This window comes from Podarcis vaucheri (genome assembly GCF_965113315.1).
Source record: "Podarcis vaucheri genome assembly, chromosome: W".
NCBI lineage: Eukaryota > Metazoa > Chordata > Lepidosauria > Squamata > Lacertidae > Podarcis > Podarcis vaucheri.
The window spans coordinates 13256800-13281175 of record NC_138757.1 but is presented as its reverse complement, the minus strand read 5'-3'; the positions used below and the strand labels follow the sequence as shown (position 1 = coordinate 13281175).

Genomic DNA, 24376 nt, shown 5'->3' with positions numbered 1-24376 from the left:
TCAGTCATTTCAGCCAGTCCCATGTAATCGATCACCTTCATCTGCCACTCTTCCAGAGTGGGTAGAACTTGTGTCTTCCAATACTTTGCGATGAGAATTCTTGCTGCTGTTGTAGCATACATAAAGAATGTTCTGTCCCTCTTTGACACCAATTGGCCGACAATGCCCAAGAGAAAGGCCTCTGGTTTCTTAGGGAAGGTACATTTAAGTACCTTTTTCATTTCATTATATATCATTTCCCAGAAGGCCTTAATCTTCGGGCACGTCCACCAAAGGTGAAAGGAAGTACCTTCAGTTTCTTTACATTTCCAACATTTATTATCGGGCAAATGATAGATCTTTGCAAGCTTGACTGGGGTCATGTACCACCTGTAAATCATTTTCATGATATTCTCTCTTAAGGCATTACATGCCGTAAATTTTATACCGGTGGTCCACAACTGTTCCCAGTCAGCAAACATAATGTTATGACCAATGTCTTGTGCCCACTTAATCATGGCTGATTTAACTGTTTCATCTTGTGTATTCCATTTCAGCAACAAGTTGTACATTCTTGACAAATTCTTAGTATTGGGTTCTAACAGTTCTGTTTCTAATTTTGATTTCTCCACCTGGAAGCCAATTTTCCTGTCCTGTTTGTAAACCTCCATTATTTGGTAATAATGGAGCCAGTCTCGTACTTTAAGCTTCAGTTTCTCATAACTCTGTAATTTCAATTTATCACCCTCTTGTTCCAAAATTTCCCAATATTTTGGCCATTTGGCCTCCATATTGAGCTTTTTCACGGCTTTTGCCTCCATCGGCGACAACCACCTTGGGGTTTTATTTTCCAACAAATCTTTATATTTAATCCAAACATTGTATAGAGCTTTCCGAACAATATGGTTTTTAAAAGCTTTATGAGCTTTAACCTTGTCGTACCATATATATGCATGCCATCCGAATACATTGTGAAAACCTTCCAAATCCAAAATGTCTGTATTCTCAAGAAGTATCCATTCTTTCAACCAGCAAAAGGCTGCTGATTCGTAATAAAGTTTAAGGTCTGGCAGGGCAAATTCCCCTCTTTCCTTTCCATCAGTTAAAATTTTAAATTTTATTCTGGGTTTTTTGCCCTGCCAGACAAACTTCGAAACATCTTTCTGCCACCTCTTGAAACAATCCATCTTGTCCACAATTTGCAATGTTTGGAACAGAAACAACATTCTCGGCAATACATTCATCTTAATAGCAGCTATTCGGCCTAACAAGGAAAGCTTCAAATTTGACCATATTTCTAGATCTTTTTTTACCTCTGTCCAACATTTCTCATAATTATCTTTAAATAAATTCACATTTTTTGATGTCATATTAATCCCCAAGTATTTCACCTACTTAACCACAGTTAATCCTGTTTCATTCTGGAACCTCTCCCTTTCAGTAACTGTTAAGTTTTTCTCCAATACCTTGGTTTTTTGTTTATTCAACTTAAATCCTGCAACTCGACCAAATTCTTGAATTAATTCTAAAACCCTTTTCGTACTAGTGTCTGGCTCTTGTAATGTAATTACCAGGTCATCTGCAAATGCCCTCAGTTTGTACTGTTTAGCTCCGACCTGTACCCCTTTAACCAGCTGGTCCCTTCTAATCATATTTAGCAAAACCTCCAGAACCGATATGAAGAGTAATGGGGAAATTGGGCACCCCTGTCGTGTCCTTTTTTCTTTTTTAAATTCTTCCGTTATCACATTATTTACAATTAATTTAGCCTCTTGTTCTGAATATATTGCACCCATACCATTCTCAAGTTCTTGGCCTACCCCCATCCCATGTAGATTCTTCTTCATAAAACTCCAAGAGATATTGTCAAAGGCTTTCTCCGAATCCACAAATATCAATACTGCTTTGGTATTTATGTTCACTTCTAATAATTCCAAAATGTCTATTATATTCCTCACGTTATCTGACAAGTGTCTTCTTGGGAGAAAGCCTGCTTGGCCCTTATGAATCTCTTCCACCAATACTTTTTTCAATCTTTTTGCCAAAATGTCTGTAAAAATTTTGTAATCCACATTAAGTAATGATATAGGGCGGTAGTTCTTAAGCTGAGTCTTTTCAGTCTCTGTTTTCGGGATGAGTGTAATATAAGCTTCTTTCCACGATTCTGGTGCCTTTTCCCCCTCTAAAATTTCATTACAGACTTCCTTCAAAGGTTGCAACAGCCACTCCTTCAAAGCTTTGTAGTATCTGGAAGTCAACCCATCCGGTCCTGGAGATTTGCCCAGTTGTATATTTTGAATGGCTCCTTCTATCTCTTGTTCAGTTATTTTCTGACTCAAATCTATTTTACTTTGATGTAAGATTTTTTGTAGTCCATATTTCTTGAGAAACTCATCTATATCCCCTTCATTCTGCGGCCCTTGTGAGTATAATTTTTTAAAATAACTCTGGAAGCAGTTTCTGATTTCATTTCGCTTATAAATATTCTTTCCTGCGACCTCTAGGCTTGTAACTGTCAGTATCTCAGCTCACAGTCAGAGGTAAACTGGCCTCCCCCGGGCAATTGAGCTAGATACTTGTTTACCTTCCGTCTGCTACTCCCGGCAGGCTAGGTCGTAAACCGGCGATTCTCCTCATTAGATGTGAAGAGAACACACCCTCTGCTTCACTCTCCCAGCTTTCCCCCCAGGGAGGGGAAATGAGACAGACAGGAGTCCTATTTACATGTTTTATTCCTGTCTTTCAGCAGTACATAGAAAACGTGACTGCACCCTTCAGACTCCATCAGAAGAGTCACAGCTCCACCCCTGTACTTCCAGTACAGGTCAGATAACACTCTGAGCTAACATCCGGTGCTCAGTACAGAGAATAGACTCCTCCCTTTTGCCAACAGTACAGTTGCAAACCACAACATCCTGTTTTGCATTCCAGCCATCTGGAGCTGGCTTTTGCATTGCTGCTTTTATCCAACAATCTCCCCCAAAAGCATCAATAGGCAAAACATGATCCAGAGAAGAAAACAAACAGTTGTTATACTTATAACAGTCCCCTGTTGTTTCAGTTCCACCCTTGGAACTCCCCACCACTGGTTTCACCAGTGTACCTCTCTGGTTGTCTGGCTTCCAAGGAATGAGTGCTTCTGCATTACCTTGGCTAGCTACTCTCTGTTGTGTCTTTGTCTCTGACTTAGACACTGCTTTAACCTGCTTTGAGTTGTTAACAATCGCAACACATGCAACAGCTAAGTTAGCAAACTTTTTTGAGTACCTCTTTGGTGGTACACCCTTTGTAACTCTCTCAGACCTGCGTATGAGGTTCTGATCCTCTCTGCTCACTGGTTCATCCTCTGGACTTTGTTGAGAACCAGTAGCACTCAGTGGTTCTTCCTTCATTTGTGAAGGTCTATCCATTGTGTGAGATTTTCTCTCAATGACTGTTACAACTGAACTCTCTGAGCTATCACTGTCATTATCAGTACCACTGTAATCTGTGAAATCATCATCATCAGAATCGCCACCTGTGGGAAATGTGTGTACTACTACCCGCTCTTGTTCCGGAGCACTCTCTAGAAACTTTGTGAGAATCACCTGACCAGATTCAGACAAAATTACTCTGTAGAGACCCTTTTCATATCCCACAAAAATGCTTCTGGCATTCTTTACTCCACCTGGAGCTTCTGTTCTCACATGAGACCCGAAAACCTTGAAATAGGCAACAGAAGGTTTTCTGTGGAACAGCTTCTCAAAAGGAGAACATCCCAACTCTGTTGAGACCTTTCTCACCCACACGTGAAGATAGGACGCTAGAGACTCAGCCCAATATTCATGTGGCAAATGTGAACTCAGCAATTGCGCATGCATCCCCTTTTGCAATTCTTTGTTCACCCTCACACAGACCCCTCTGTTCCACGCTTCGGCTGAAACAGCAACTTTGTGGTCTATTCCTCTTCCATCCAGGAACTTCTGAAACTTCTGTAACAGAAAAATTTGCTTCTCATCTGTGAAGAGACAATCAATGTTAGCATCATGCATATTTTTAACCTTGTCACAAAACTCCTGAAACTTTTCTAAAGTTTCTTGCGGTTTCTCCATCACAAAAACCCAAGAATAATTAGTGAAACAATCCACACACACAAGGTAAAATCTTGCACCGCCTCTAGATGGTTCTAGAGGACCAATCACATCAGCATACACCCGCTGAAATGCTCTGTCGACCTTCTTGGTCACCTTCCTGGTGCTCGTGTTGGTCACACCTGCAAGAGAGATTTCATTAGAATCAGAAGAATTACATTTCATGTAATCACTTTGATCAAAAGTCAACAAATACAGTCCATCTTTCTCTCTGGCAGTAAGAAACAGTTCTCCATCTTTGTAGATCTTGCAGCTTTTAGCATCATAGGTCAGTTTCAGTCCTTTCTTTGCTTTCAGCTCCTGACCGTTGGCCTGTTTCACAGCGAAGCTTTGCTTCTTCAACGTTGAAAACAGTTCTCTGTGCGGGCACATATGTTTTGTACAACCAGTGTCGATTATAAACGAGTTTCCAACATCTGGCGTGGTTCCTTTCGCCATCATAGCCTTTGCAGGTTTCACCTGGCACTTGGTACGGCTTTTGTCTGACGCCTCAGGCTTCGTAGAGCTGCTCTTCGCTCCTTTTGACTGGCGTGGCTTTCTACAGTTTCGCTGTAGATGCCCAGTCTGTCCACAATTGTAACATCGGACAGCGCTCAATGCTGTAGCATGCTCTGCAGTAGCACCAGCAGTGGGGAGATTTGAACTCTGTTCTTCCCTCCCCCTGTCCTTCACTTCCAGTGCAGCTTGAACAGCTCCTTCGCTCCCCCATCTAGGGTCAAAGCTCTCCTCAGCTTTTGATGAGCTCTTAGGAACTTGGCCAGCATCATCCTTGCTCACCCCTTCTGGGGTAGACATCTTTCCAGACCATGATGAATAACTGCCACTGGTCAGGGGAGATGAATAAGGCAGGGCTCTCCCCCCCTTCTTGGCATCCATCTTGAAGCCAAGCCTCCAGCTCACACTCTCAAGCAAGCTGTAAAATCCAACAGTTGTTTCCTGTCATCTCTCTGGCAGGCAAACTGCAAGCTGTTTACGCTCTTGGGACCTGGCAGCTAAACGCTGGCTGCTATGGAAAGTCCCTTCCAAGAGCTCGTAAACTTGTAGCCAAAACACTCCGTGGTTTTGTTTTGCTTTTCCCAGGCTCACAGTCCAGCTTCTCTGCCAGTAACTTTCCACGACCGTTACTTAGCAACTGTGCATACAGGACTTCTTATCTCAACCACAATAATTTGTGGAATGCAGGCTAAGCCTCTGAGCTGTAGGCCTCTTCTCCCGGAGCTGTTGTTTTTCCCAAACGCGCAGCTCCCGTGAACCAGAGAATAAATCAATCTGCGTTCACACTTTTAGCCCGAAATGCAGCATACCTTGAGCTCCGTTGCTAGGAAAACTGCTTCCTCTGGGTCCAGCCGTCTGTTCAGCGTCTGGCTGCTCTCAGACGTTTATCTCCTCCCTTGGAGCAGAGGAGGACAATTCACCAGCCTCTCATGCAGATGTTCGATGAATCGCAGCCATCCGAATGCTGCCATATGTCAGTATCTCAGCTCACAGTCAGAGGTAAACTGGCCTCCCCCGGGCAATTGAGCTAGATACTTGTTTACCTTCCGTCTGCTACTCCCGGCAGGCTAGGTCGTAAACCGGCGATTCTCCTCATTAGATGTGAAGAGAACACACCCTCTGCTTCACTCTCCCAGCTTTCCCCCCAGGGAGGGGAAATGAGACAGACAGGAGTCCTATTTACATCTCCGCCCCTGTACTTCCAGTACAGGTCAGATGACACTCTGAGCTAACATCCGGTGCTCAGTACAGAGAATAGACTCTTCCCTTTTGCCAACAGTACAGTTGCAAACCACAACATCCTGTTTAGCATTTCAGCCATCTGGAGCTGGCTTTTGCATTGCTGCTTTTATCCAACAGTAACTGTATTTAATTTCTGTCTTTTCTTCAATTGCCAAGCCAGAAGTTTACCACATTTATCTGCTGATTCAAATGTCCTTTGTCTCATTTGCTTGATCTTCCATTCTATTTCTTGGTTCATCAATTCCATATATTGTGTCTGATATAACTTAATTTCTCTCAAAATCTCTTGGGACTTTGGTTTAGATCTTAATTTTTTTCTCCTTCTTTTATCTTTTCCAAAATATTGTCCTTTTTCTCATTTTGGCTTCTCTTCTTTATTGCATTTTGTTTTATTAGAAATCCTCGCATAACGGCCTTACTTGCGTCCCAGATTACTCTTTTTTCAACATCTGTTTTTAAATTTATTTCAAATTAGTCACTCAGAGTTTTTTGGGCCTTTTTGTAAACCTCTTCATCTTTGAATAAAGTGTCATTCATCCTCCCATCTGAAGGAGCCAGCTGTTGTTAACTTCATCTCCATCTTTACAGCATTGTGGTCGGAGCAGGCTTTTGGGCAGATTTCCACTTTATTTATCTTTGGAGCCATCCCACTAGTGATCCATATTTGGTCAATTCTGGTCCATGTCATCATAGCTTCAGAAAAGAAAGTTCCCTCTCTCTCGAGAGGGTTCTTTGTTCTCCAAATGTCAATCAGGTCCATATTCTCAGTCATTTCAAAAAAGGTCTTTGGTAGTCTTCCATCTTTAGAGATCACCTGTCTTTGTGCTTTGTCCATATTCGTAGATACTACTCCATTCATGTCTCCCATCAAAATTAAGTTGTAATCCAAATAATCCAGTAGGGTCTCATGCAACTTCTTAAAGAATTCCGACTTCCCTTCATTTGGTGCGTAGATTCCTAATATCAAAAATTTTTCTCCTTGTACTTGAATTTCAATTGCCAAATATCTTCCTTGTTCATCTTTAAACATCAGTTTCGGGGATAATTTTTCCTTTGCATAGATTACCACTCCTCTATTCTTAACTTTATCAGATGAAATAAATTCTTGTCCCAATCTTTTATTGATGAGTAGTTTCCTATGCAGCCTTGTCACATGCGTTTCTTGTAAACAAATCAAGTCCAATTGCTCTTTTTTCAATATATAAAACACATTTCTCCTTTTTCGGGGAAGGTTCAAACCATTACAGTTCCAACTTAGAAGTTGCAGAGCCATCCTGACGTTATTTACTTCCCCCTCCAACTGCTCCGAGTAGTTGTTCGTCTTCCGTCGGTGATTTCAGGCCGAATGTTAAATTTAGGATGTCTGTTATATCCTTTGTTGCCGGGGTTGGTTCCACTTCGACCACCTCTTTCAAGAGATCTTCCTCGTTACCTCGTAAGAATTGCTCTTTATCATGCACAGATTTTATTTTTATTTTCCTTCCCTTATATTTGAAAGATAGGCCTTGAGGAAATTCCCACCTGAAGAATATTTTGTTCTTTCTCAGTAGATCAACCAGGTCTTTGTAGTGAGTTCTTGCATCCAAAATATGCTTAGGTATGTCCTTGAAGATCTCCACAAAGGAATCTTCAATTTCCAAAGTTCTTTGAAAGTGCAAATTCAGTATTTTGTCTCTTTCTTCTTTGGATCTTAAAGTTATCAGGCAGTCCCTTGGCTTTTTTCTATTTTGTCTTCTGCCCAATCTAAAAGCAGCCACTATCTTAAATTCTTCCTTCTCTAATTCCTGCTGCCAAAAATCCAGAAATTCTTTTGTAAGGAAGTCCACCAAATTGTCTTTCTCACTTTCAGGCACTGATCTTATTCTCAAATTTCTCTCCTTTCTTTGCAATTCAAGCATAGACAGAGCCAACTCATGCTCTTCTAACTTTTTACAGATTGGTGTGATCTTTTCCTGAGTAGCATCTGCAGTAACCTTAGCTTCTTCTGCAATCTTTCGAGTTGTGGCAGAGTCTTCTAAAAGTTTTTTTAATAGTCTCTGTGTTTGAGGTCACCCTCTTCCCCAGTTCACTGACACTTTGCGTGTTCAAATCAAGCTTTGCTGAGACCTCTGTCAGTTGTTTACTGTTTTCCGCACCTTGCTTTGTCAGGGATTCCAAAGACTCATTTATCTTAACTAGAGCTTGTGCCACAGGGTCAGATGACATTATTTTTGCTTTTGTCTGTCCAGCTGCAACTGTTACTGTGCCTGAAACCGAACCCCTTTGCTGGTGTGAAGTGCTAGTCGTGTATTGTTTACCAGATCTAGTAGTTCTGTCATAAGCCATAACACTCTCACATCCAGCCAAGGTCGTTCCCACACTTTATAGATTGTTTTCAAGTGGAAATTTCCAGTACTTAGTTATTGTGGCCCAAGTTGCAACTGTTTCAATGGCCTCCTCTAGAGGGAGAAGTCTCCAAAGCTCTTGCAACAAATTGTTATTTTAATGAGGTCCCAACATCTTCAAAAAAAAGGGGGAATTTACTGTAACAGTTTCCAAGTTTACTACTTAACAGTCCAGGGATTTGTAACTTTTCGCAATGTCAAATTAAATGTCCAGCCAAAGGGATTTCTTTTAACAAAATGACAGCTCTTACTATCCAGGCAGACCGTTCCCAGGGGCAAAACCTTGTTTTCCATCGGCTTGGGCTTTTGCAGCTTTCCCCCCTGCTCCTGGCCATCAGACTTGCCTTTAGCCTTTGGTGAAGCTGTGCCAGCAAACAAAGCCTTGTTTTCCACTGGCATGGGCTCTTCACCCCTCTTCTGCCTTTGGCCATCTGCAGGCATCTGCCTTTGTTTATTTCCAGTCTTTGGACAAAACTTCTGAGTGTAACCTTGCGTCCCACAGTTCCAGCACTTCACAGCTGCCAACGCTTTGCCCCCCCCCCCCCGGAGGCTGGAATGCTGTCCCACATTGCTCCCCCTGGAGCGCACAAGCCGACTCAGCTGCATTCCTTCTATCGTATTTGTTTTGCAAAGTCGCCAAAACCTTTGTAGCAGTGAGGTCTTGCGCAGGGAGGGTCGCCAGCTGACTTGCCACGGCATGGTAGCTTTCATCCAGGGAGTCCAGGATGAGAATTGCAAACAGTGACTCAGGCATATTGAAACCTCTCTGAGTCAATTCCTGTCTGAGATGCTGCAAATGTAAAACGTGGGCTCTAAGGTCTTCCCCTGGCTCCAAACGCTTCCTGTGCAGCTTTCTGAAATAAAGCAACACAGACCCAGCCTCTTGTCGGAGATGACAGGCTCTAAGCCCGTCCCACATCTCACGGGCACTGGCCTTGCCAGCCAGGGTGATTAACTCTTCAGGAGCTACTGAGAGCAAAATTATCCCCATGGCTCTTGAGTCCTGTGCCGTCCATTCAGCTGTCACAGGGGCTGGGGGGTCCTCAGAAATGGTATTCCACACTCCAAGCTTTCTCATCTGGCCCTCACAGTACCTTGCCCAGGTCTGATAGTTGTGGCCATTCAGCTTTGGTGGAGACGGGGCAGCTTCTGAGGATTGTAAAAGATCCATCTCAGCCTTTTACTTGAGCCGTGATCCTTTCACACTTCAGAAATGTCTTATCTCGGCAGCTCATAAATCACGAATTCTCTGGCGCAGCTCCCAGATCCATTAGCCTGCCAGAGTTCAAAGCATCTTGCCGCGGCAAACAGAAAAGCCTTACTTTCGCTTTTCCTCCACATACCTTTCAGCAGTCCGTCGCAGTCTTACTCTCCTGTAAGTGCTGTGAATCTGGGCCCATAACCTGTTGTTGGGATACTGCCAGGGAGATAAAGTCCATCATGGCCCCCAAGCCGGCTGCCGGATGATCCATCGACCTCCCGTAGACACGCAGTATCAGCAATTAGCGACATGAGCTCCAGAACATTCTAGAGCCGATGCACACTCTTTATCAGCAGATAATGCACAGCCAAAGGTTGCACTCAGGAGAGCATTATTTACAAGTTTTATTCATCGTTGATCAGAACAAAGAAAGACATGACTGCCTGCGTCAGTGTCTCCAACAAGAGAACGAAAGCAATAGCAAACATAAAACATCCTGTGAACAGGAAATACGTAGACTCTGTGACTCATAGCCTGCACCCTTTTAAGGTGGAACGGAAATATCCTAACATGGTGCTTCCCCAGAGGAGGAAGGGAAAGCTGATAAAAGACGGAGCATCCCTTTGTTCGGGGTGCGAGTCCTCGAGTCCTGTGGCAACCGTCTTTCGAATCCAGACCGCCGTTTTGCTCCTATATTCCCGGCCGGCGTCTCAGTTTGGCCATCTGAGGGAATTCCCCTCAGCAAAACGGATACATTGTCATACACCCCACGTCACAGCGGCTCTCATTCAGTGCCTCACTGAAGACCTTCCTGGCCAGCGCCGTCTTGTCGCAGACTGTGATCCTCTCCAAATAACGAAATTTGGCGCCCGTCTGGCTGTCCCGGCCCAAGGTGTAGAAGCCCCCGTAGGTGATGGTGATGAAGCCAGGTATCCGTGTGCTTTGTCCGCCAGACAAGCTTCCTGGGGGGTTGGCCCCAGGGAAAAGATCCTTGGAGTCGCTTTGGCCTTCCTTGTCCAAGTCCTGCCAGCCAGTTTTGGGGGCCAATGTCCGGGCCAGCTCCGGGAGTTGGAAGTACTCGGCTTCACGTTGCAGCCGACCCCTCTCTGGGACGTTTTCCGGCAGCACGAGGCGCCGGTTTCTCATGTAGTCAAGGATGTAGCGGAAGAGGAAGCTGTCTCGGTAGACGAAGACGCGGTTCTTAATGTTGCGGGCCAAGGGCCGGGTGCTGTTGGGGATGAACATCTCTCCCAGCAACAAGTCAGGGACGCTCAGCAGGGGGCTGTGGCGAGTTAGGTAGACTTGACCGCTGACTTTCAGCTCCATGATCTCCGGGAAGGCCGAGCCGAGTTGGGCACCGCCGCCTCCGGGGTCTGCCAAGGCCATCTCCTACCCGCCTGAAAAAGAACCAGCCAAAGAAGAGGAGTTACAGCGGCCGGACGCTGCGACCCAGAGGCTGTTTGAATGAACAAATGAATATTTGCGTCAGCCATCAGCCAGTGCTGGATTTACATATAAGCTCAGTAAGCCATATCTTAGGTCCCCACTCTCTTGGGCCCCCCAAAAAAATTTAAAGGAAAAACAACAAATGGATGCACATTTCCAAAATATAAGATAAAAAAACAAATAAAAGTATTGTAATTTAGATCATGTTTGTGTACTGTTTGTGTACACAGTATAGAATGAATCATGATAAAATTGGGAGGGCACCAGGTGGCGCATTGGAAGATGGCCAACAATAACATCTCTCTGACCCATACAAGGTAATTAAGAGGCTGCTATGGGAAGTATGCAGTCTTCCTACCCCCCCAAGGAGATGGGGGGGCTGCCTTGCCAGCGGTGTCCACAATGCACCCCCGGATTCGAGAGACGGGGGTGCCGGTCACTTGGCACGAGCCCTCGATGAGGTCAGCTCTTCCTGACGCCGATTCCAATTAGCGCGTGCTGGTTCGCTTCAGCTCGGAATTATAATTGGAAACATAATTGGAAACATATGATTGGAATGAAGCTAAAGCACATACATCAAGCAATGCTCGGGAGATAAGACTGCTGAGTAATGGATCTCTGTGACCAGGAGTGACGGATGGATAAGTAAATCATCTGACGAACCACCATTAAGAGACTGTATGTTTGGAATGAAGGGGGGGTGGAGGAAAAAACTTTTCTTTTCTTTGCACTATGTGATATTAAGAACCCTCCACCCCAGAAAGAAATAAGATAGTTGTGTTTTACTAACCACAAGCAGGAATTCAAGAATTGTGTGGAGTGGATTATAGTTAAGGAGATGATTGGTAAACAATGAGAACGGAGGAAAATTTTATGACGCAGTTTAAAATGGTGTCTCGTTAAGACAGGCTTGCCTGAGAAAGAAAGACAGGGGGAGGAGAATCAGGACCATTGGAATGAGAAGGATGGTTGGAATGTGATCTTAACCTGACAGAGCCCTCCTGATATACTTGGCAAGCCTGAGAAAATTAAAGGACAGACCGAAGACTAATTTTTTATGGAAGCGTGGAATAGTGGCTGTTCCTGAGTGATATGATCTTTGGAGAGTACAAAACCCACACAGAGGATGCCTGTCTCTAATCTGCTTGTGAAGATCATCAGAGATTGCAAAGAAAGGGATATACGATATCAACAAGAAGATGAAGAAAGTAATAAAGGACTATCTGGATTGAACTGGATAGAATTGTTTAATTAAAGCAGCAATATAAGTGATGTTTGGACTCGTTCGAAGCTTGATGTATGGGTACCCCCAACAAAATTTAAAATTTGGCTGTATAATTTGGAATTAATGTGATTTGGATAATGTGATGTGATTGGCCTGTTAATAAAAATTATATATATATAAAAAAAGAATCACGATAAAATTATACAGTTGAATGGGTATTGGATAGACACATTAATATAATTAGTCCTGTTGAATAATTTTTTGATGGACAGGCGTGTATAGTATTGGCATTATTTATGAATGGGACATATTACTAGAAAAACTGTCTTTTACACTCACCAAGTGTCACAGGGCACAAAGGTCTGCTGTCCCAATGGACTACTATGGTGAGATTGATATTATATAAAAAAATGCCATCAAACCTCCCTCTGCTTGTCAATATTAGGAGGATGCCAGCAAGGCCGAACCTTTCTGTAAAAAGGATTTTACTATATTTTTTATTATTTTATTTTTTATTATTTTATTATTCCAGCGCCAAGGACCTTCTGGTGGTTCCCTCCCTGCGAGAAGCAAAGTTGCAGGGATCCAGGCAGAGGGCCTTCTCGGTAGTGGCACCTGCCCTGTGGAACACCCTCCCACCAGATGTCAAAGGATAAAACAACTACCAGACTTTTAGGAGACATCTGAAGGCAGCCCTGTTTAGAGAAGCTTTTGATATCTGAAGGACTATTGTATTTTAATATTTTGTTGGAAGCTGCCCAGAGTGGCTGGGGAAACCCAGCCAGATGGGCGGGGTATAAATAATAAATTATATTATTATTATTATTATTATTATTATTATTATTATTATTATTATTATTCCAAATAGGAAACTGCCTTGTATTAACTACAATTGCATTGTACAGGTTATAACACTTAATTCCATATTAATAAAGATAATTTATAATTATTAGTCGTTGGCATCATAGATCATCTATTAGAGAGCTTGAACCATGGAAGGATGGAGTATCAGACAAAGAGAAAGGGAGGACAGGTCTAAGAAAAAGAGGAGGATAGGCTCTGCCTCGCCCATGAAAGTCCCCTGCAATATTCTGAGCTCAGTAAGGCAAAGTTGCAATGGCAACATTCCTGATATTTGTTTTTGCACAACAACAAATTATTATTTTTAAACTGATGTTTCCTTTTGTTAGCTGCTTTGGTCTTTCCTTGGGAAGGTAAAACTGGTTATTAATCAGCAAGTGAAATTTGGGAAGTAAATGAAGAACCAGGATTGTTGTCTCAGCCCTTCCAATTGTACCCATGTACAAAGTCAGCTGAAGATGATCCTTGTCAATCCATGTGGCCAACACAGACCAAGGTGGCATTGCTGAATTCAGCCTAGTAATGATAATTTTAAAAATATTGGACTTGCACATAGCTACCAGCATGAAGTGAAGGCACAAGACATTGGTTGATCATCAGGTGAGCTGTGCACAGGTGAGCTGCATGCAAGCTGCCGGCCAGCCCTGTGGAGCCTCCTTTTATTGAGTCAAATATGCAAACCAGGCAAATACATTTTGGCCTGTGACCTTTACACATCTTCGGGTCCCAAGATCTTGGGGTGGTACAAAGTTATTTCCCCCTTGCACAGTGTATGATGAAGGAGACAAGAGGTCTCAGGGACAAAGGTTACAGACAGGACACCACAGACTACTGAGACCGCAAAAGGTTAGACAGAGGAAACGATGTTCAGACAGCTGTGGCTTGTCGGGGGGGGTGCCCCACACCCCAGGGTCACGCATGCAGGCAGACTGTGGCTGCCTGATGGTGGGGAACTGTGCTCCCTCCGGACCCCACTCCGCGATTATCCCTACACCAGCAGTCCACATGATTGGCTTTCTGAGCTGAATGTACTGGGAAAGGCAACCAGTATCTCTTGTTCCCTAGAATGTTACAGCTTCAGGAGCATGGAAAGCAGCATTCAAGGGAGGCGCCATCTGCATTGTATGTTTAAAGCAGTACCATACCACTTTAAACACTCATGGCTTCCCCCCAAGCATCCTGGGAGCTGCAATTTATTAAAGGTTGTGAGACTTGTTAGGAGACCCCCCCCCCATTCTTCGCACAGAGCTGCCATTCCCAGAGTACACCAGGTAGAGGGAACTGTTAAACCACTCTGGGAATGGTAGCTTTGTGAGGGGAATAGGGGGCCTCCTAAAAAGTCTCACCACCTTAACAAACGGCAGTTCACAGAAACTTTTGGGGGAGCCCTTGTCGGAATCTCCACTTGGCCAAGCTGATAAAGCTCTATTTTCCGTCCTAGTCTCCGGAATAGCCTCCGACGAATAATTAACAACCTAGAGCCTTTGATGAGGCTCCAAGGCACGTTTCCATCCATTCAGCAGAGTTCCCAGCACAGGGAAGAGATGAGAGGTTTGGGCTACATTGTAAAGAGTTTTATTTCTAAGCTACGCAGTCAGAAAAGACATCCTCTCTCTATGAAAGCAGAGAGAAACAGAACAAAGGAAACAGGAAACCACTAACGTCACATCCCGTCTCCCCTCCCGTGTGACTTCCAATAGCCTGCAATCCCTGGAATGTAAACAGAGTCCTGTGACTCTAAGCAGCAGCTCAGTGATAAGAACAGAAACTAACATCCTCCCCCTTTCTGTGAACACCACTGGGCAGCGTGTCAGTACAATCTCAGTACAAACCCAATTTCTGTACATAGGTACAGTGTGTCAGCATCGCCCTAGAGCCAGTGCGCCAATTGGACTCATGTACCTCAACCCCGACTGGGCTGGGCGAGCTGGGTAGCACCGCCAGAGACCTCCTTCCCGCAGGAACAGGTCACAGTGCTGTGGACTCACAGCTTAGAGCTGAGAGCACCGGATTCACTGTCTCAATAATTCAGTTGTTGCGCAGCAGAGTTTTGCAGAGTCTTGCAGAGTATAAACCACTCGGAGAGCAGCTCTGTAAAATATCTTCCTTTTATTCTATAACTACAACTATGGTACAAAACTATATACAGAGCTAAGTATTCTGAGCATAAATCAATGCTACACTGAGAGTCTGCAGCTGCTCTTAGCAGCAATCTTATCTCTAGGATCTCTAACACTCTCACTCTCTCCGATACACTGACTGACTGACTCTCTCTCACACACACAGATATGTTGCTGGGCAGAATAAGTAAATAGGCAGGACACGCCTCCTCTTCTCTGGAGAGTCAGCAGAGACCATCAGGAGATGGTCAGGAGATTCTTGGGTATGGGAGGGGTGAAATCTCCTCATCCTCCCCCATTTCATCTGACCATTTCAAGAATCTTTAACATAACTGCAATTTACACACACACTCCAAAAGTTGTTCTTTGCTTACAACCTTGGTTAACATATCTGCAGGTATCTCTCTTCCCAGCATATAAAACACTTTTACAATATCATTGAATAAGCAGCTTCTAGAAAAATCTTCATACACATTTCTTCCTCTCAAATGCAAATTGATATTTCTAATTAGGCAGATTTGAACAAACCATTTTCAGAACTCAAATACACGCTTTCCTTCAAATATCAGGTAAGGAAATAAATAAAGCGTTTTGTGCTACTACTCTCAGCACACTTCATGCTAGGTTTGAAAACCCCACCAGAGTTGCTCGTGACCGCAGTCTTTGCAAACTCTTCAGAAAACCTTTTCGGTGGTACACCCTTGGTTGTTCTCTCGGACCTGCGCAAAATTCTCTGATCCTCTTGTTCTGGTGCTTCCTCCTCTTTGGGAGAATGGGGAGCTAAAGTATATGAAGCTGCTAAGTCTGAGTCAGCGTCAGACTCACCTGAGGCTTTTGGGCTCTGATAATCTGTGCCATCATCTGGAACTACATTGGCATCAGGATTATCACCACCAATAACACTTGCCTCTCTCTTAACTTTCTTTGCCCCTTTTGCACCATCATCACAAATGGGATGGCACTGAAAAACACCAACTCTGTCCCATTGTGGATTGTCATCAATACTCCTGGTCAGCCTTATGGTTTTCGTGTCTGTGATCAGAACACGATAAGACCCTTTTTCATATCCTAGGAAAATACCATGTTCTCCACGCTTGCTCAGTTTGTCACCTTGCGAGGTGTGCACCCAAACCTCCGAACCAAAAATTTTAAAATGCTTTACACATGGCTTTCTTCCGTGAAGCATCTCATATGGGGTGCAATTTACACTAGACTGGTATCTCCTGTTATACACATGACAGAAAAACGAAAGAGCTTCGGCCCAATAGGGATTGGGCAGCCCCGAATCATGTAACAGCGTTCTGATTCCTTGCTGCAGGGTTTGGTTTACTCTCTCACATAAACCATTCTGCCAGGGTGATCTGGGCGTGGCCGTCCTATGCTCAATGCCCTGTTCAGAAAGAAAACTCTCAAACTCTTCTGAACAAAACTCTCCACCCTTGTCTGTGAAAAGAAAACGTACATTCTCATTATGTACATTTCTGAGCCATTTACAAAACTGGCGAAACTTGGTAAAAGCTTCAGACTTTTTCTGCAGCATATAGATCCAAATATATTTTGAATAGGAGTCTATCAGAACCATAAAAAACCTTGAATTGCCTCTAGAGAGCGCTAGAGGCCCCACTAAGTCTGCATGAATGACTTCATATGGTTTCTTGGCCTCTCTCCCAGACTCTGTACCTTTGGGAGCTTGCCTTGCCTTACTCTCAGCACAAGAAACACATTTCATGCGGTAGGGACATTCTTTCAATCTCATACCCTGAACCATATCAGGCATTTTTGCCACAGCCTGGAAATTCAGATGAGCATAAATACGGTGATAATAATGAATACATTGGTCATGCAACTTCTCATTCTTATCCACAGATAAATTGCAACACTCTTTCTCAGTTGCTTCTGCAGTGCCTGTACCTGAAACAAAAGGCAATTGGTACAATCCATTTACACATTTTGCATACAGAATGAGCTTGCCATCTCTAAGAATTTCACAGCGAGATTTAGCAAACACCACCTTAAACCCTTGACGATCAAGCTGGGAAACACTCAACAAATTGTCCTGAATATCAGGTGCATACAGGACATTCTTAATAGTTGCATTCAGGCTCTTTAAGAACACAGTTCCCTGAGCCACACTCGTGAGAACTGTCCCATCTGCTTGATGAATTGCTTTGTCTTGCTTCTCAAGCTGAACAAAGAGATTCTTATCTTTGGCCACGTGGTTTGAACAGCCAGAGTCGACCACGAAGAAACTCCGCCCATGTTGACTGGAACTGCGAGAGATCAAGGCCTTTGAAGTAGCAGGTGCTTGGGGATTTCTTCCTCCTCCCCCTCTGCCTCTGAAGTTTCCCTTCTTCTTTGAAGACTTCTTACACTGGAAACTCAAATGGCCTTGTGCTCCACACGAAAAGCACCGCTTCAATTTCAAAGCTTTAACAGCAGCAGTTTCACTTTCACTTTCCCCTGCTGAAGACTCAGGCACATTTTCAAGCATATTTTTAACAGCACAGTTTTCCCGGCTTTCTCTAACAGCCTGCCTGCGATCCCACTCATTCAGAAGCACGCTAGACACATAATCTTCTGTTAGCCGGTCAGAAGGCATTGTGGAAATCTGGGCAGCCACTCCATCATAAGACTCATCTAGGCTATTGATCATCAGCATTGCAAATACAGCCTCTGAAATAATCAGGTCTCGCTGAACAAGGTCTTGTCTGAGACGCTTTAATTGAGATAGATGGCTAGGCAAATCACCACCTTTCTCCAACTGCAGCCTGCACAGCTTCTTAAAGAAAATCACACTGGAACCAGCATTCTGCCTCAGATGCATATCTCTCAACTTATGCCAAACAGCTTGTGCAGTCTCTTGACCCTCTAAGTTCACCAGCAAGTGGTCTGAAACACTCAAAACAATTGTCCCTCGGGCTTTCATATCTGCAGCATGCCATTCAGCCCAATCATCACCATCCTTATCTGGAGGGTCATCTTCTATCGTGTGAAATAGCTTTTCCCTCTGTAAAAGCGCTTTCATCTTTACTTGCCAAACTCCATAGTTTTCAGGCGTCAGGAGAGGAAAGGACAGAGCCATCTGGCCAGAATGTGCACAGGCCATGTCTGCTATTACTTAGAGCAAAACACTTCCCTCGTGCAACACAGATAAAGCCTTGACTCCTTCAGCCACTCTCTCTCCCACTCAGAGCGCAATTAACAGGCAAACAGGGATGCTATCTTCTTCCTTTGGCAGTCAGCAACATACCTCCATAAATCAAGCAGCAGCAACAGCAACAGCGGCAGCTTGAATACTCTGCTCCAAAACAGCTCTGCTTCTGGGCACCACAAATCAGTCCAGCATGCAGCGTCCGTTCCACCGTCCGGCAATCAGCAACAGAAACCTCTGACGACTGGGACGACTGGGACGCCTTGGATGACTGGAACAACGCCAGGTCAGACGACTGGAACAACGACTGGGCCCATAACCGATGTCAGCATCGCCCTAGAGCCAGTGCGCCAACTGGACTCATGTACCTCAACCCCGACTGGGCTGGGCGAGCTGGGTAGCACCGCCAGAGACCTCCTTCCCGCAGGAACAGGTCACAGTGCTGTGGACTCACAGCTTAGAGCTGAGAGCACCGGATTCACTGTCTCAATAATACAGTCGTTGCGCAGCAGAGTTTTGCAGAGTCTTGCAGAGTATAAACCACTCGGAGAGCAGCTCTGTAAAATATCTTCCTTTTATTCTATAACTACAACTATGATACAAAACTATATACAGAGCTAAGTATTCTGAGCATAAATCAATGCTACACTGAGAGTCTGCAGCTGCTCTTAGCAGCAATCTTATCTCTAGGATCTCTAACACTCTCACTCTCTCCGATACACTGACTGACTGACTCTCTCTCACACACACAGATATGTTGCTGGGCAGAATAAGTAAATAGGCAGGACACGCCTCCTCTTCTCTGGAGAGTCAGCAGAGACCATCAGGAGATGGTCAGGAGATTCTTGGGTATGGGAGGGGTGAAATCTCCTCACAGTGTTGATCCTTCGGAACAACCTTGGACAATAAATCAGCAGGAATTTCATTTCCTGGCATGTAAGACACCGTTACGAGTCCTTTCTGAACACATTCTCTAGCATGTTGCAGCTTCAATTGCAAGTGCTTCGTGCTTTGCTTACAACCTTTAGAAGTCAGCAAGGCCAAACATGCTTTGTTGTCCTGATAAACCTGGATTGGACATTTGATAGGAAGTCTCATGTCTTTACACAATTGTAACAACCATTCACAATCCACAAGTGAATAAGACAGTGCATTCAGTTCAGCTTCACAAGAACTTAAGCTAACTGTTGTTTGCTTCTTGCACGACCAATCAAAAAGACCTTGGTTGTACATGTAGCAAATTCCAGACGTACTTTTACTGTCTGTAGTGTCACTTTCAAAACTCGCATCAGCAAATATCTCAAGACCACCCGACTTCTGATTGTTAAATCTCAGTCTGTAGTACGTAGCGCCTTTCAAATAGTGTGCTATGCGTTTCAGAGCTTTCCAATCCTTAACAGTAGGATTGTTGACTAGGGCGCTATTGTACATTTTGACATCGTTCCAAAAGTAAAGAATATCATCAACATAAAAGAAGCAATACTGCTTCTTCTGTCCTTCCTCTTTGAAAAATCCACATGGATCAGCTTTACCTTGCTGAAAACCTAGAGAAAACAACACCTCAGTGAGTTTAGAGTGCCAGCATCGTGCACTTTGCTTGAGACCATATAGAGAACAAACAAATCCCTGTTTTACCTGTACGCCATCAGGTGGAAGCATATAAAGTGATTCACCTAAGGTTCCGTACAAAAATGCTGTATTCACATCGTGATGAGAAACGTGTAGATTCAATTTTGCAGCAAGTTTGAGCATAAGCCTAATGCTCTCATATCTCACGTTGGGTGAGTAGGTCTCGTGATAGTATTCTCCTGGTACCTGTGAAACACCTCTGGCTACCAATCTGGCGTTGTGTCTGACTACCTTGCCATTTTGATCTGTCTTTGCTTTGAATACCCATTTGCTGTCAAGCAGTTTCATCCCTGGAACTGTTGGAACTAGCTCCCATGCTTTGTTCCTCTCTAAGGAATCAAGCTCAGCCTTCATGGCAGTTAACCATGGCTCAGCATCCTTCGAGTCCAAAGCCTGGATCTTCTGGAAGTCTGAAGGTTCAAATACCTTCTTGGAGCTATTAACAGCAGTTACAGCTTTAGCTGCTTTAGCAAATTCATCAGCAAATCTCTTTGGAGGTTTACCTTTCAGACCTGTGAATTAGTCGTAAGTCTTCAACGCTCTCCTCTTCTTTCTTAGGAGAAAAGTGGCCTATAGTGAACAGTGGTTCCTCCAATTCTTGATCAGAGCCTTCAGAGGGTCGCAGAGAGGCCTTAGCACTCTTGAAATCCTCTGAATCATCTGATTCAGATTCAGAATCAGAACCTTCATCAGTGGGTGTGGGGTTTTGCTGCTGTTTTCCTCAGACTCTTCACTGTCATCAGGATAGCATTGGAAAATTCCCCCATTCTCCCCCCACTTGGCATTGTACTCAACACTTCTAGTAAGTCTAACTGTATTAATGTCAGTCATCATCACTCAGTAAGAACCTTTCTGATATCCTAGAAAGATACCATGCAAACCACATTTGCCTAACTTGGAGCTTTGTGGTGTGTGAACCCACATGTCAGAACCAAAAATTCTCATGTGCCTGATGTATGGTTTCTTGCCAAACATCTTTTCATAGGGGGGTACAACCAATCGGTGATGATAATCTGCGATTATAAGTGAAAACAAAACAGCCGAGCGCTTCTGCCAATAACTCTCTGGAAGATTGGCAATGAATCAATGAGAACCATGAAGTACCTGGCTCCACACAAAGAGGGTGCGTTGTCCTGGACTTCTGACCTTTGCCTTTTCCACGCATTGAGCTTTCGCTGCGCTGCTCTTTTGCCTTGGCCTTGGCATGTTTACATTCCCTCTTCACGTGGCGTAGACGTCCACACGAGTAGCATTTCACTGCCTTCAAAGCTTTGGCACCATCTAGTGGTTGCACTGCATTCTGGGATGACATCTGTGAGGATTCCCCCTTAGTGATACAGGTAGCGCTATGCCAATCCGCTTCATTCAACACCACAGCAGTAACATGCGCTACCGTTAGCTGAGCAGTAGGCAAAACAGCAAGCTGGCTGGCAATCGCTTCCCAACTTGAACCCAAAGAATGTAGAATCATGGAAGGAATACACAGCCTCTGGAAAGGTGATTCCACGCTGTTGCAACTCATGCCTGAGATTCTGCATTTCCATGAGGTGAGCGTGTACGTCTGCTCCTTCAGCAAGTGCCATATCATGCAACTTGGCATAAAAGAACAAAGAAGCACCAGCTTCTGTTCTCAAATGTGACTCTTGCAGACTGTCCCACATCTGCCTGGCTGAGGCCTTGTCACGCAAAAGACATAACTCTTCAGGGGACACTATAAGCGTCAGAGTTCCCCTTGCTTTGGAATCCTTAGCCTCCCATTCTTCGGTTACTGAAGCTGGGGGGAGGGGCATCTGTTATCACATTAAACAGACCCTCTTTTCTTAGCAGAGCTTCTGCATACTGCACCCAGTTCGAATAATTTTTTTGGGGACCTTTGGAAATCCAAACGTGTTTTCAAGAGCCTCTGTTACTCTTGGACTGGCCATGTCTGTGTCTTTAAAGCAAGCTGCGTCTATTCACCAGCTGCATTCCAAAAGCACACTACTTGAGGCCTTTGCATTACGCTGAACTTCTGCCGCAACCGGTCACTGCTTTGGCTGAAAGTTCAAAGCCCATCCCTTAATGCCATTAATTAGGGACTGGCAGACTTCCCGGGGCAAGAGCACATACCTCTCATCAATCTTCTTGACACACAGAGAAGATAAGCTGCCTTGCGTTCTTCTGCTGTTCGTTTGGACGCATGACCAAAAATGTCGGAATCTCCACTCAGCCAAGCTGATAAAGCTCCATTTTCCAGCCGAGTCTCCGGAATCGCCTCCGATGAATAATTAACGACCTTGAGCCTTTGATGGGGCTCCAAGGCACGTTTCCATCCATTCAGCAGAGTTCCCAGCACAGGGAAGAGACAAGAGGTTTGGGCTACATTGTAAAGAGTTTTATTTCTAAGCTACGCAGTCAGAAAAGACATCCTCTCTCTATGAAAGCAGAGAGCAACAGAACAAAGGAACAAAGGAACAAAGGAACAAAGGAACAAAGGAACAAAGGAACAAAGGAACAAAGGAACAAAGGAACAAAGGAACAAAGGAACAAAGGAACAAAGGAACAAAGGAACAAAGGAACAAAGGAACAAAGGAACAAAGGAACAAAGGAAACAGGAAACCACTAACGTCTTATCCCGTCTCCCCTCCTGTGATAGCCTGGAATCCCTGGAATGTAAACAGAGTCCTGTGACTCTAAGCAGCTGCTCAGTGATAAGAACAGAAACTAACAGCCCTGAGTGTTTAAAGTGGTTTAATGCTGCTTTAAATGTATAGTGCAGATAGAGCCTGATTCTAAAAACCACATTTGACACCTGTCAACTTTGCTATGTGAAATGAGTAACTGGGTCTCCAGGAGAAGGAGTAAAGTCTTAGGACCAAACTAGACAAAATTATACTGTCTCCATTGGGAAAAGATGGTTAAGCGCAAAGGCAATTTGGAAAATCCCATTGTCTTGTTGTAGAAAATGCGTGAGGTTCTAAATCTTGGATCTCTTCACAGGTATACACATCCCTGACATATAACACCACTCCTCCTCCTTTCTTGTCTTGTCTGTTTCTCTGAAATAGATTGTATCCCCCCATTATTACATTCCAATCGTGGGACTTATCCCACCAGGTTTCAGTGATGCCTATTATGCCATATTTAGTTTGCTGTACCAAGAGCTCAAGCTCATCTTGTTTATTTCCCATGCTTTGCGCATTAGTGTACAGACATTGAAGTCCATTAATCATTCCCCCGTGTCTCTTATTTAAGGATTTTTTTCCTCCCACCACTAGGTCTGAGTGCTGTTTGCTCCATTTGGTCTATGACATTTGGATGATCATCTTCATCAATTGATAGACTCCTACCTTCAGGAGCACTGTCTCCCTCCCCCACATTAGTCAGTTTAAAGCCCTCCTGATGAGGTTTCTGAGATTTTTGGCAAAAACATTTCTCCCAACCGTTGTGAGGTGCAGCCCATCGCTTGCCAGAAGTCCATCTTCAAGAAACTGCAGTCCGTGATCTAAGAATCCAAACCGTTCCTGTTTACACCATTTGCGAAGCCAGCTGTTCACTTCCACTATTTTTCCCTCTCTCCCTGGGCCACATCGTTCAACTGGGAGGACAGATGAGATGACAATTTGTGCATTTAGTTGCTTCAATTTCCTGCCGAGAGCCTCGTAGTCTCTTTTGATCTTCTGGAGGCTATTGCTTGCAGTGTCATTGGTTCCCACATGAACCAAGAGGAAGGGGTATTTGTCAGTGGGTTTTATGATTCCTTGCAGTCGTTCAGTTACATCTTGGATCTTAGCCCCGGGGAGACAGCACACTTCCCAAGACATCTTGTCAGGCCCACAGATCACTGCTTCTGTTCCCCTCAGTAGGGAATCCCCTATCACCACTACACGCCTCCTCTTAGGTTTGGTCGGGGTTCTTCCGTGAGCTGTCCGTTCCAAGGTCGCCTGCACATTCCCTGAGGACTGACTTTGCTGCTCGTCTTCATATACCTGATCGACTGTAATGAGGGAGAGATCCTCAAATGGAGTCTGCTCTTCATCTTCCATGCTAGGGGAGAGGACCTCAAAGCGATTGTGTATTTCTAAACAATCAGAGCGAACCCTGGGCCTCCTACTTCTTTGAGTCACGTTTCTCTATATATCTGGCTCCTGTGTTGGTGAACTAGCCTCCTTCTCAGGGGAGTCCCCTGTCTCCTCCTTGGTGGAGACGGTGTGCTCTGTTGCTTCCAAGAAGAGCTCCAGCTCTCTAATTCTTTGGAGCGTAGCTACACGTTCCTCCAGTTGCTGGACTTTTTCTTTTAAGAGGGCAATCAACATGCAATTGCTGCAGGTAAAGCTGCCTGTAACCTTTGGCAAGATGGCAAACATTGTGCAGGAACCGCAGGCGACTGCAGCTGTTCCCTCCCCCTCCATCTTGAGAACGTGTCGTTGGGGGTGGCTACAGCGGTCCTCCATCATAAAAAGCGTGAAGACAGGACAAATAACTCCCCCCACAAAAAAACCTAGGTCTCCCCCAACAAACGTTTGAGGCTAGC

At 44.4% G+C, this 24376-nt stretch overlaps 1 pseudogene across 1 annotated transcript; it reads right to left on the bottom strand.

Annotated features, from left to right (window-relative positions):
* Positions 1 to 10169: 10169 nt before the first annotated feature.
* LOC309523280 (BTB/POZ domain-containing protein KCTD16 pseudogene) lies at positions 10170 to 10817 on the bottom strand (annotated as a pseudogene). The gene has a single exon. The product of its transcript is annotated as a BTB/POZ domain-containing protein KCTD16 pseudogene (transcript).
* Between the last annotated feature and the right edge of the window lie 13559 nt (positions 10818 to 24376).